At 34.4% G+C, this 14,737-nt stretch overlaps 1 protein-coding gene across 7 annotated transcripts in view; it reads right to left on the bottom strand.

The window, feature by feature from the left end:
• Nucleotides 1-9,464, bottom strand: part of LOC149818670 (calcium/calmodulin-regulated receptor-like kinase 2) — a 107,554-nt gene extending 98,090 nt beyond the window's left edge. For 3 of the 7 annotated variants that reach the window (XM_089985041.1, XM_089985043.1, XM_089985040.1), the window contains exons 1-2: nucleotides 9,355-9,458; nucleotides 9,081-9,189 (exon numbers count right to left, since the gene is read on the bottom strand). The gene's annotated coding sequence lies outside the window, so the exon portion shown is untranslated. Of the gene's footprint in view, nucleotides 1-9,080; nucleotides 9,190-9,354 lie in introns of all 7 variants that reach the window. The other 4 variants (XM_089985037.1, XM_089985038.1, XM_089985042.1 and 1 more) reach the window with 4 other exon arrangements.
• Nucleotides 9,465-14,737: the final 5,273 nt, after the last annotated feature.

Below are 14,737 nucleotides of genomic sequence, written 5' to 3'. Positions count from 1 at the left end.
CACTTCTGCAGAAGTTGGATGCATCCATGGGCCACGAATGCCTTTGGGGATTTACTCTCTTGGTCACTGACCGTCTCCTTAGGAGCGGACTCAGTCAGCCATCCGGGTTAATGAAAACACCTGACATAATAAACCCCTGGATCGGTCTCGGCTGTTTCTACGTTTCGCGTCTGTGCGTACCCACATGCCAGTTAATATCAGAACTTAAAGAATATCTTCATGAATAGTTGTAGATGACTTACACTGCTTCAACTAACAGCTCTTTGCACATATTACATTTGTTAGAATAGGCTACAATTGTTTTAATTGCTTAAATATCATAACTGCTTATCTCATGAATGTCCTGTTTTATTTTCATTCTAATTATTTGTTCGTGCACCTACTGGTTTGTTATGAAACTGACCCAATTCATGAGCAGGTGAGGAGTAGGACTTCACTGGCAGCCGATGGCGTGGTGCAACATGGATCAAGATTCATCTTCTTTCTGCTGGCGGCTTGGCTCTGGGTTTTTTTGGAGTTTTCTTTAGATTTATTGAACTTTGGAATAAAATGCTCATTTTGTAATAAACTGCAGATTTTTAATCTATTGCCTTATTTCTTAAATTTCTTTAAGTGTTGTACATGTGAATGATGGTTTTTCAGCTAACGTACCCAGGATTGTTGACTTGTGTTCCTTTCTAAATGTCTTCCGCTGTCAGTTTTAAAAATTAAAACTTTAAATCTTTGAAAGGTTTTTCGATAAGGTTTTCGAAATCACAAGTCGAAATTTTGGGGCGTTAGAATTGACGCAAAGGTTTCATCATAATCAATCTCATATTCCTATGAATAACCTTTAGCTAATATCCTAGCCTTACATCATTTTAAGTAGCCATCACATTTGGTTTTCACCTTGTATACCCATCTACAACCCATGGTCTTTTTCCCTTTAGGAAAATCTTTTATTGCACATGTATTAGATCTTTCTAAAACTTTAAGCTCAATATTAATGACATATATCCATTGAGGAATATCTTTGGCTTGTTTATACGTATTGGATTCAAAGTAGGAGAAAATTTTCACCAGGCATGCTCTATATTAAAGGAAAAATGACTCATAAAATACAAATCTATTTGGACATCTAGATTCCCTAGTGAATCTTCTAAAGGTACTAGATTCCTGCGACTTAAGGCTAGAAAATTTTTCTAAAGCACTAGGCCCACTATCAATGCTCATTCTTCTATATTGAATCACTGACAATTCATTTACATCTACTACATGGTTCTCATCACCAAGAGTATTTAATTGAGGTTTTTCGTTCATAATATCAATGCACAAAGAATCTTCTTTATCTTTAGGAAGCAATTCAAATAGAAAGATGTAATTACTAGTTTTCTTAGGCACATTTTCATAAAAAAACTATCTTTTTCCAAAACATTCATATTTCAAGAAATAGAGTTTATCATTTTTGAGATAATAACATCTAAAACCTTTCTAAGCTTCTCCATATCCGAGGAAGACACAAAAAATAGCTTTAGGAGATAAATTTGTCATTTTTTATGGTAACAAAACATTTGCAAAAAAATCTCAATCTAGGCTAATCAGGGGAAATTTTGTAAGTTTTTGAATAGTTATATTAGTTTCAAATAAATTTTTAACTAAATTGTGAAAAGTTTTGAAATTTTCAAACACTTTATTTTTGTGCCTAAGAAACTAAATCCAAGTATGACGAGAATAATCATCAAAGATCACATAATAAGCATAACCACCCTTAGATACAATTGGTGTTGAACCCCATGCATCCAAATGTATTAATTCAAGTGGTTTAGTAGCAAAAAAAAAGTTCTCACTTCAAAAGGAATGACCTTCATTTTACCAAGGATACAATGAGTGCAATCAAAATTTTCATTACAAAATTTTCTCAAATGTGGTACATTGGATAATTTTGATATGTTAGGATGACCTAGCCTTTGATGCCACAAAAAATTTTCAAATCTTGTACATTGAAACAAAAAAATATTTTTAGGAATGATCAAGTGATCCATGTAGTAAAGATCTCCTTCTATACGTCCTTCCTCAATCTGCATCCTGGACTGGAGATCCTGCACCAAACATTGGTTTGATGAAAATAAGATTTTACAACCATGATCAACTATTTGAGAAATAGAAAGAAGATTTAAATTGAGTTTTGGAACAAATCAAATTTCAGGTATAGAAAATTTTGAAGAATTTTTTTAAATCACCGATTTCTTTGTTATCAAGAGAAGAATCATCCATGATAAAAACATTAGATCTACTTAGAATTATTTTTATATTCAATAAGTAAAGAATTATTGAGTCATATGGAAGGAAGCATTCGAGTCCAAGAGCCAAAAAATCTTACCTAGAGGAGACCACGACACCCAAAATGGAGGAGGATGAACCCTTGAGAAGCGATTGTAAAGCCTCCACTAGTTGGGACAACGACATGGTTCCAATGAATTTTGAATGCTCATTGGTCTCAATTTTATCCTCTTGTGATGCATCTAGACTCGTCGCTCTTCGCTCATCCCTTTAAATTTGAAGCAATAAGGCTTAATATGCCCCAGTTCTCCACAACTATGACATACAATCTTTTTCCCCCCTTCATCACTACGTTGCCTCATGAAATTGGACTTTGTGAAATAAGGAGGCTTATAGGTGTTGGTGTTGGTGTTGGTGTTGGCTCCAGGTCTTGAGACAGCCAACACATTGTCTTTGGGTTCCTTAGGCTTCAACATGGACTTCAATCTAGTTTCTTTCATACATACTTCAGCCAACACTTCATGAAGAGGTGGAGGTCATCTTTCTCACGATGAGTGATGGTGACCTTCACATGTTCGAATTCGGGTCTAAGTCCTTGCATAAATTGAAAAAATTGTTCTTCCATGATTTGTTTTTTCTTAGACGAGCATCATTGGGTGTGTCCCAAATAGGTTGTATATAGAAGGCTCATGAAAGGCATGAATAGCTAATAAACAAGCTCTATATTTTGGATAAAAAGACTCATATAACACAAATCTATTAGGAGCCTTAGATACACGATCCAATCTTCTAAGTTTGGTCTTATCTATAGGTTGGTTTTGCATGAACTTATCAAGTGCACATGGATGTTCCTCATTGTTACGTCGGGAATTGACGTTAAACTCTTGAACATCATTGGTTTTGTTAATAGTCTTCATTTCTAGAAAGATTTGGAGAATCATTATCATTGCTAGGATCAATAGTAATGCAATCAAAATCATTATCATTGCTAGGATCATTAGTAATGCAATCATCATCAACATCGTTCATACGAATTTCATTAATGTTAGATGATTCATTATTTTCCTTAGGCAATAAATCAAATAAGAAAGAATAATAATATCTTCCTTAGTAACTTCTTTTTCAAATCCATTTTCAACTTCAAGAAAAGTAACATTTCTAAAAATATAATGTTTTTTATTTTTGAAGTCATAACATATATACCCCTTTTGATTTCCCCATAATAAAAATATATATTTAATGGCTTTAGGAGACAATTTATCATTTCTTTCACAAAGAACAAAACATCTACAATAAAAAATTCTTAATCTTTTGAAATTCAGTTTAATATTGAAAAGTTTTTCTAAGGGAGAAATGTTTTTTCAAAGTGAAAGACGGCATTCTATTTATTAAATAAATGGCGGTAAGAGTGGCTTGGGCCCAAAACTTTTTAGGAACATTTTTAACAAATAAGTAATGTTATATTAGTCTCTCTATAATGTGTCTATGCTTTCTTTTTGGAAGACCATTTTGTTGAGGGGGTTTTGGGCAAGATCTTTGATGTAAAATATCATTTTCTTTTAAATAACATTTGAATTCATTTGAAAAAAATTTGCCTCTTGAATCCGAACAAAAAATAAGAATGCTAATTTGAAATTGATTTTTAACAAACTTATGAAAATCCTTAAAACAAGAAAATATTTCTGATTTTTGCCTAAGGAGATCCAAGTATATCTAGTATGATCGTCAATGAAAGTAACATTAACAGAATCCGCCTTTAGACATTACTAAAGTGGGTCCCCATACATCAGAATGGACCAATTCAAAGGGTTTATTAGTCTCATAAGATCTAGAAGGAAAAGGAAAAGCTTTCATTTTTTCAAGTATACAATCTTTGCAAGCAAATTCTTTTTCATTACAAAATTTTTCCAAGGGAAAATGAGATAGTTTAAATAAACTTGGATGATTTAATCTTCTATGCCAAGTTTCAATATCCTTTTCTTGGGCATAGTTACAAAAAGAGTTTGGAATACATAAAAGTACATGTAGTATAAATCTTCTCTTCTATGGCTTTCCTCAATCAACTTCCCTGACTGGCGATATTGCACCAAGCAACCTCTAGATGAAAAGGAGATTTAAAACCTATGATCAAATATTTGAGAAACAAAAAAGTAATTTTAAGTTTAATTTAAGAATAACTCTAACTTTTGGAACAAAGAAATTTTTAGAATCATTTTTTAAATCCTCAATGCTAGTGATTTCTAAAGAAATTACATCGGTGGTAGAAATACTAGAAAAAAATTTATTGGTGTGATAATTAGATAATAGGGACCCATTAGGAGTTGTGTGAAAATAGGCACCCAAGTTAAGGATCCAAGGTGACATACCCGGAGGAGAAGAGGATGAGACCGCAACACCCGAAGTAGAGGTAGATGTCTTCAAAAATTGTAGAACCTCTACCAATTTTGCAATAGATAGGTCTTTGGCATTATTGCTTGTTTTAGAGGAGGTGTCTCCAACTGAAGCCACCTTTGTCTTCAATTTTCAGCAAGCCGACTTGATGTGCTCCGGCTCATTGCAAAAATAATAAATAATCTTCCTTAAACATCCATTATTTTGTTTTCCAAAGTATATAGGTCTATATATTTTGGTGGTGGCACCGAGTTTGGAGGCGGCAAGAATGGTGTCATTTGTTTTGTCTTTTTTATCCTCCTTTAATCTTCCCTCCTCCATACTCAACTCGGTTAGGGTCTTATGAAGAGAAGGAATTTTGGGTTTACGGAGTAACATCGTCCTCAGCCCCTCAAACTCAAGCCTTAGACCATTAAAGAACATGAATAATTGTTCAGTTGTTCTTGTCTAAGGTGAAGGTCTCCGGGAGTCTCCCACTTAGGTTGCAAGAGATTAAGTTCTCTCCATAAGAGTGTCATCTTATTGTAATAGTCTCAGATGGTTTTGTCACCTTACTTTAATGACATCATTCTCTTGTGAAGATTTCATCAATGAATCATGTCCTTCATAGTATACATGTCTCTTAAGAACTCCCATGCTTCCTTGCAATTCTGAATTGGGCCACACTATCAAGTATGGCGACATCCGCATTACTCACGATCCATGCTAAGATTTTAGCATTGTACATCTGCCATTCCATGTGTCTTTTCCCGAACTCAAGGGTGGCGGCGACCTTTTCATCTTTAAGAACCTTATGTTCTCATCCACAATTTTTGTGAATAAGACTTGAAGTTCCAGACAATCATCCTCAATGTATTTGATGAGGCCTTTGGACAAGATATGGTTTGCCATAGTGGAAGCCCAAGTGCGACAGTTTGACCCATTCAACTTGATGAGCATAACGAACACGGACTCTTTCTCCATCACGAACAAGTGAGGTGATGAAGAAGGATGGTCACTTCAAGCTTTGGTACATTCTCCAAGAAGAGGCGCGAGCACAACGATGGTCCACCACTAGGATCAAGAGCCTATTGGCTATGATACCATGCAATGAAATAAGAATGTGCACAAATAGATGTCACTAAGTGCTACACAATTACAAAAGTGGGTGCAAATATAAGATCGCCAAAGATAGCACAAGCACAACCCACTAAAGGGCAACAACATAAAAAATAAATAATTTTATTAACTCAAAATGCTTAAGAGAAGCATATCAAATGCGGAGGAGAGACCCCTTATGTATACAAGAGGAAGGGAGTCAATAGAAGGCTTAACTAGCCATTAGATAAGCCTAACGAATAGTTGAGCTAGCCGTTAGCTAGCCTAATGGCTAGAAATGCAATGTACAAAAATGCCCATAATAGGCATTTCAAACTACAAAATAAATAAATAAGAAAAAGAAAAAAATACATACAATAACCTAAAATACAATCTAAATATATGTATATATATATATACAAATACAAAGGGAAAGAAAAACACACACACACACATATATAGAGAGAGAGATATTTAACAGCATCTACATTGCTTTCATCGAAATATCGAACTTTAGAGTCATTCTTTGAGAGACATTTTTTTTGTCTGCCCTACTTCCATCTTTGGAATTCATTTATTTGCTTTGGATGGCTTGCTTTGGGTTTGGTGCATTTCATGTAACAAGTTTGTACGGCCCTGAAATATGGGTGTTTGATCCCTATGGGCTAACCAGAAAAGTGCAACCTGTAAGTCTTTCGTGGAGCGCAAAGAGTTTTGGTCCTTTTGTTCCCAGGGGAATAGCTTCTCATCATATTGCAGCAGCACCTTGGGAATAGTAGCAGGTCTATTCCATCTTAGTCATAGAATGTTTTTCATCTCATGCATTCGTCGTCCTTATTCAAAATAGTGAGAGCATGCTGGATCTAAGAAGGATAGAGTTCATAATACCTTTTTCATTGAAGGGCTTGCATGTTTGCCTTTCAACGTAGTAGGTAGTAGCCTAAGCAATCAGTAAGTGATGAGTGTTAAAATATGTAATCTCATATAATATCTCATATGTAATCTCATAGACATGTAATGTTTTATCTCCTTTCTAGTTAGAATTTTTCGTTTAATTAATTCTAGTTAAAATACAACTAGAATTAGCCAAACCAGTCCATCATTGGACTGATTTGGCCTTTACCTTTTTGACTAGTCAAAAAGGTAAATCCAAAAAGAGCTGTTGGACTCCCCAACAGCTCTATTAGAGCCGTTGGAGAGTCCAACAGCTCTCTTAAGGCTTCTCTCTACCTCTCTATAAATATGGGGTTATTCCCCTTGTAAAGACTTACTCTTGTTTTGGGTTTTTATCTCAAATCAATAAAATTGTTTATTTTTCATTTTTATACCCGTTTCGGGTTGTGTGTATTCTTAAGTTCTCTTTGTGAACCTTTGTGGTTCTTATGGTGTATTTATGAGAACTTGTTGAGAGACATTTGTTGTAGCGTATTTTTCACTTTCTTACAATGAGCAATCACCTTTGGTCTATCTATGACTAGTAGACAATGAATAATTGATTGTTACCAACGAAAAAATAATTTGTTGATCGCCATGAAATGTAAGCCCCAATGTTTTGGAGAGGCTCAAAATTTTAAGTGACTAAAACCCCTCTTCCCAACCTATAAAATCTTAATGTGTAGCACTTTACTCTTTCCCATGCACTACTCTCCTCTCCCTCATTTACTTATCCCACACAAGCAATATCCTTCCCTTCTTTCATTCACCTCTATTCTTTTCTCTCTTCATATTAATGAGCCTTCTCTTTCTTTATGCACAAGTAACCTTTTCTCTTCCCAATGCCCTCCCTCCCTTCTCTCTCTCCCATTTACTTGCCCTACGCACTTCTCAATTTTTTTTTGCTTTTTCATTTCCTCACCTCACGTAATCTCTTTTACTCCATTGGTACTCTCTCTCTCCCTCTAACTTTACATAGGTCCCAAGTTTCTCACTTATTTATTCAACAATTTTACATGCAATAAAAGTACACCATCTTTTTATCGTATATTACATCTCTCTCTCTCTCTCTCTCTCTCTCTCTCTCTCTCTCTCTCTCTCTCTCTCTCTCTCTCTCTCCAATGCATCTTTTCCCCTCCCTTGTCAAGAGGCCCACCACCTAAAAAATGGAAGGGATAAAACAGGTTGGACTAAGTGTAGTTTTTACCTTATTTATATTTACCTATCTATTTTTTCTTCAAAAACATAGAGACCCAACCATGTTTATTGTGTTCAAACCATTATTCAAATGTTTAACACCTAGATCCAACTAATTGGGTTGGAGCCACTTCAGATCCAGCGTAGAACTTGGTCCCCACTAAGACCCTAACCAAATGACTAAGTCTAATCTTGTCTTTAATAGGTTAGGTTCAGATTATTTCAGTTGTGATTTGGGATACCAAATATATAAGGTCAGTGGCTTTGTTTGATCAATCTGACCCATTATGTATTTAGCACGGTTTGTTTATTAGGAATTCCACTTTTGATGAAGCAGTTTCAAGTAGAAAAACATGTTTTGTTTTCAATTATAAAATTTCAGTGCATTTTGTATATTGATCTTTTAAGCTCTTAAAAACTTGCATACACTATCATCAGACAGTCCAAAACATGATCTTACTAAAAAACCATGTAGATGATATATACATGCCTTGTTATACAGAAGAAAAATAAAGAAAAAGAAACAATGTTGGAAACCGGCTAGAGGGTACTGACGAGGGTAGCCAATATTCTCCCAAATACATACCAAGTTTGAAGAACTACCAGTTTACTATGTGCTACACATCCATGTTTTATTGCCCATACACATTTTATGTGCAGCAGGTTTAACTCTTTTCTTTTATTTGAACATTCATATAAGTGATCTCCATATTGATCTCACAACGTGTATGACCAGAATAATTGTCTGGGCAGTGATGTGCATATTTATGACATATGCATTTTTCTATGCCTTCCCTGGTGCTAATTCATCACGAGATGATGTTAATGTTTATACACAAACTATTGTGTTTTGAAGGTCTGACATACAACAAACTATTTATTGGTTGATTCACAGCAATGTAGCTTAGAGAAGCACACTCCCATCTTAACGGGCACTCACGCACATACACAGAAGTATATTTAAAAGGAAGCAACGACTTTTCATTTGGTTTTTTAACCTAATAAGAGTTCAAAAAACAGTTGGAACAAGAAAAACATTGATTCTCATCATTCGATATAGAAATGATCGAGAAATATTGTTAACACAAATCAAGCAGCAGGAAACAAAATTCAAGATCGAACATCAAAAATCACAGCGCGCACTCGATATCTAAAATTGAAACGTCAGGTCAAGAACCCCACGAAACTCAAAATCTGACAATAATAAATATAAAAGAACCAACCAAAGAAAATCATCACCCACAAGAACCCTCTTGACGTTTCAGCTAGCACCATAATCGTCAAGGAATTTCATCTCATCCATTGAATTTCTGCCTCACCGAATCCAATAACCTATGTTTTCGAAGAGATCAACAAGAATACAGTAAAATTCCCCATAAGCTAGGAATCAAAGATAAGGAGAAAAAAAGAGAAAATCAAAAACAGAAGAAAAAGAAGAGCTCTGATGAATGCTCTGAATGCCCAGAAGGAAATGCCGACTTCGAGTGAAATTCGTACCTGAAGCATGCCCTCTCTCTCCCTCTCTCTCTCACTAGGGCTTTAGGAAGAGGAAAAGGAAGAGAGAGAGAGAGAGAGAGACGTGAAGACGAAGTCTAACTTGGTTGCTCTAGCCTTGCTGAAGGGGCAATACAAATCTAGGGGAACTAAGGATCCATGGATATTTGGTTTTGATAAGGGTCCAGATACACACACACACACAGATGTGAAGACCAAGTTTAACTTGGTGGCTGTTGTGTTTTTGAAAGATCAATACAAATCTAGGTGCACTAAGGATCCATGGATATTTGGTTTTGATAAAGGTCCAGATCCACACACACAGAGAGAGGGATGTGAAGACCAAGTCTAACTTGGTTGTTGTTGTCTTGTCTTCGACTTCAATTCCCAAAGGAAGAGCCCCCCATTTTGACTAAATGCCTGTCTAAAAAATAAGAGAGAGAGTGAGGGGCAGGCGTGGTGATTTTGACCAAAGAATGTTGAAGGTGAAATAATTTTGACGGTAACTTGTAATCTATTCAAATTTACCGTAAAATAGATTTTAGAAAAAAAACGTCTTCAAAGAAATTTTCTCTATTGAAAATAAACTATCCCTTTTTTTTGTGTGTTACACGTACCATCAAACGCATGAACACGTGGAACAGAGAAAAACTCTCATAGGAAAAGATAGTTTGCCTATGTGAGTCTTTGATATTTGATATGAGAAGTTTTTAGCTTGTTTGTGTAGCATGAGAAAAATAAAGTGGAAAAATGTGAAAAGCTGAGATAGGGTGAGATGTGGTGAGATGGGTGTTGGGGAGAGTAAAAATAAATTTTCTCCTTTTAGGAAACATTTCTCTCATGGAGGAATGATTTCTATCAACAAAATGTACTTTTTAGAAAAACTCTCTCAGCAAAAAAGTTTCTCTAGTTTGGAAGGGTCAGAGTATGGTTTTTTCATTTTGCATCACTTTTCCTAAATCTTTCTCAGAAAACAGAAAATTTCTAAGAAAATTAAACCGAGGTCAAAAAAATGTACGATTTTTCAACCTTTCCAAACGAGCAAAAATATTTTTCTAATTTTTTTTTAAAAAGGTACACATTTTGATAGGAAAGACTCCTCCAAGGGTGATGGAGGAATCTTTCCTATAGGAGACTTTCCTACCAGGAGAGACACCCCCCTCTCTCACCCACTCAAGCACCTCCTCCTCCCTCCCCCACGACCTCGCCAGTGCCCTATCCTCCCGCCACTTCTTCTTCTCTCCTGGCCGCTCAACCGCAATTAGCAGTGGCAGAAGGGGGCAGCTCCTTGGACAAGAATGACCCCTCTGTCAGCATCGGTCTCATTGTTGCCCATGTCTTTCATGACATGATGAAGCTCCAAATCAAGGTTGATGAGGCATCGAGGAAGATCGTTGACACCTAGACGTTTGGGTGTGGCTCTGTGATCGCCTCGTCCTCGTTGGGTTTGTTTTGTCTTCCCATTTTTCTGATATCTAAGGTTTTTGATAGTTTGGTTTTTGTTTGTTGGAGATTTTTTCTGGTATTAATTAGGAACTATGATGATGCAAATTTGTTAATCGATGTAGTGCCTTTTTGTAACTTACAATTTTAGGTTTTGCTTTATTTTATATAGGATTGCTATGATTGCCTAATTTTCCATTCATGGACTCTATCAATGTTTTCATTCTAAATTGAATCAATTTATGCTTGAATTATTATTCTTATTATTATTATTATTAACAAATTCCTTTTTAGGTTCTTGCTTTGTTTTTTGCTTTTGTATATGGCCCTTGTTTATATTTCATAATTGTGTGTTATCTTAACTCCAGGATCTTCTTGTTGTCGTTCATTAGATGTATCTGAAATTTGTGAATCGGTTCTTCATAATATATATATATATATATATATATATATATATATATATATATATATATATATATATATCAAATTTAATGTTGTTTTTAAGTTGTTTGGTTTTTTGCTATAATTCTTTTTTCTTTTCATATTGCTATATTCGTTCGGGTTGACCAATTGTTTTGTGCAATTGTTGTTACTGAGCCCGAATTGTCGAATAACCAACTTTTTAAGTAGCATGAGAAAATTTTCTCATGCACAAACAAACAAGCAAAAAAAAATCTCTTTCATTTTCCGCCTCTTTTTCTCATGCTACACAAACATGCGAGAAGTTTTCTTTTAGAAAACTTATCATATCAAAACTTTTCTTTTCTTATGAGAATTTTTCTCACTTCCAATTGTGCCCTTAAAGTGGTTATTCTCCTAGTTTATTACTTCAAAACGTGGATAAAAGGTTGGTGTGGGGGAACTTTCAACTTCGTCTCGACAACAAGCTTCACCTAGATAAGTTATTAGTTATAACTTTTACTCCTAATCAAATACATCCCTAGTTAAAAATAAGAGTTGGGTAGGTTTATAAAGGCATCATTCTTACCATTCAATTTTGGAAAAATTTAAACTATCATATTGTGAATTCCTTGGGAGATCCAAGAAACTTTACGAGATGACCCTCAAATGAGTATGATCTGTTTGGATCCACCAGACAATAAATGTACCAAGGTTCTTCTCAAAGGGTCCTATCTCAAAGATGTCATCACAAAAAAAGACAACATCCCTGTACAACCTTGTAACGCCCCAATTTTTGAAACTGAAATTTTTATTTTTTATTTTTAAATTCCCTTTACACATTTTTTAAAAACACAACAGAAACTCTTTTTAGATTCGGTTCAAACCTTGGGCGGGTTACAATTACCAACACACACTTGAAAGACTAAAATAATTAAATCAAATTATTAATTAAATTACAACAAATTTAATACAAGTCTTTCAAATATCAGAGTTTACTGGACTAAAGAAAAATAATAAAGTAAATAAAATCGCTTAATCCTTTTAATAAGCCTAAAAGAATGTGACTCTCTTGACGCCAACCTGAGCCTCCTGTCATCGCCTTCTAGCTTATTTGTTACCTGAAATATTAAAATGTAGGGACATTAGCCACAACCCCAGTAGAAAAATACCATAAACATAGGCATGAAAATAATACAAGTACATAAAACATACATCTTTCTCAATGCAAATAAATCATAGCATGTCATAGTATATAAACTCAGCACAGTTAAGGATCACAACAATAATAAATTAAGCATGCAGGATTACACAATAATCCATTCTTGCCATCAAGTAACGTACCTGCATCATATCATTAGTATTCAAGACAATAATCAAAACGATTCATGTACGCCAATTTATGCAAAAACTAAATATTATACATGATATGCATAGAAATTTATGGCAATATTCAGTGAATCATTTAACCACTGGTGAACCTAATATAATGTATTGTTTTTATTTTCTTTATTGAAAGGTACACACTGAGGACCTAATCCTTATTTAACAATCATATGGGGGTTTATTATGCTCTGTATTTTAATTAACTCATCGATTCAAAGCGGCAGGTCAAACATCTACTGAAACAGTCTTTAATTGAGAGAAAAACTTAATAGCGGTCCAAGGAATCAGTTCCTACTCTATAGATTCTGACTGTCTACATAAGATAAATTGGCAGTCCCAGCCACTTACATTAATGACTGAGGTGTCAATACCCTCAAAATGTGTCAATCAATGAGTGTACCTTTTACCCTCTCCAAAGTAGGGCACTTGAACAAATGAGCTATTAGGTATTATTTATAATAGGTTAAACTATACATTAGGTGCACTCCGCACAAGGCTCAACAACCCCAAGTTCCATTATAAGCAGCTCCAACCATGGCCTCACAAGGTAAGAACCAATACCCTCCTATAATCATTGAGGTGTCCTAACATAGTTCATTTGAACCCAACTCAAGGTATGTGCTCTTCAGTAAGGAGCACCCATGAGTCCAGTTAAAGTGTGTGTATATGAGTATATTTAACAAAGCCAAATAAGATACTCACAAGCACTCTATTGGTTTCACCGAACCTGACTCACATTCGAGCCCCATGTATGCATGTCTCACACGATTTACAACATAACACATGTCACATACTACACCCCATGATGCAATAAGACTCATTTCAATTTAACATGAACTATACATTTCATAGAATAACACATGCATGATTATGCACACTACTTGGCTTAATTCTCATGTTTAACATGCAGTCTCATATGCCATCATGCACAATTAATCCACATGCATATATATAGCATATTCATGGCAAATCACACATCAACATATACATTATTAACATCTTATATCATAAGCAAGCACATGATTATAGAAAAATAAATTCACAAGTCAAGATATTCTCAAAAATAAAAACTGTATAATATCATAATTTGCATATTGTTCATGGGTCTAACAAACTATCAAAATGAACCGATATAACTCCATAAAAAATTACAATAATATAAGAGGTTACTTACTAACTTTCAAATCCAAGTGGTAGATCTCAAAAAAAAAATCTGTTTTCCCATAGAAATTCACGGACCCGAAACTATTTTTCTATTCTAACAGAACCTTTCAGAATCTTGCTTCCCAAAGAAGTAGCCACCAGACCAAATTCGAGAGTGATTTTATCCTCTCAAATTTTTGAGTGAAAAGTATCCTTGTTAGCTTTCAGGATCATTTGAGTTTGCTAAAAAAATCTATCATATGAATTTTCTAAATTTTCTAGACCGGTTCTATCTCAGACAATTCAATATCTATTTTTTCTGCAGAATCTGGAATTTTTCACAGTTTGTGTGTCTTTAAAATTTATAGAAAATAAAATGTATTTTTATTTTATTTTTCTCAGATCTATTTTAGGATGTGCATAACATATCAAAGATCAATTATAAATTCGAAATCATTGATTTATTACAGTTCATGCAAAATCAACTATCAAGAATCGGTCTGCATACATGACAAAAATTTTGTCTTGGGTTGCAACAGTCATAACCCTGACTTTCATACCACCAATGAGGCCCAGTTTTTTTCTAAGACACCTCTCAAATGTCTAGAAGGTCTCCATAGAAGGGTTTGGCTATTAGAGATTTGATTTGAGAGCTATATATATTTTACCACAATAGATCGGTCAAGAAAATTAAAACAACATGAGAAATACAATATAAATCATGAGAAAATTCAAGTATAAACATGGAATATCAATTTTTAATCATGCATCAATACATAAAAAACATCTAAATATTATCTATAGTCATAAAGAGTCGTCATATGATCATGATACATGCTTTAGAATCTAAACTATCAAAATAAATTATGATGTTTACATAGAATAACTAGTTTGAGATGTTAGCTTGTAAAAATACCATAAAACTCATAAAATAAATTAACAGGAACATGATTCATACTATAAACAGATGCAAGAAAGAAAATATACACCAAACTTGCTGGAGACAAAGATTTAA

The sequence above is a fragment of the Nuphar pumila genome, chromosome 13 (genome assembly GCF_984573655.1).
Source record: "Nuphar pumila chromosome 13, dmNupPumi1.hap1.1, whole genome shotgun sequence".
NCBI classification, from domain to species: domain Eukaryota; kingdom Viridiplantae; phylum Streptophyta; class Magnoliopsida; order Nymphaeales; family Nymphaeaceae; genus Nuphar; species Nuphar pumila.
This window is presented reverse-complemented; position numbering and strand designations above follow the sequence as displayed.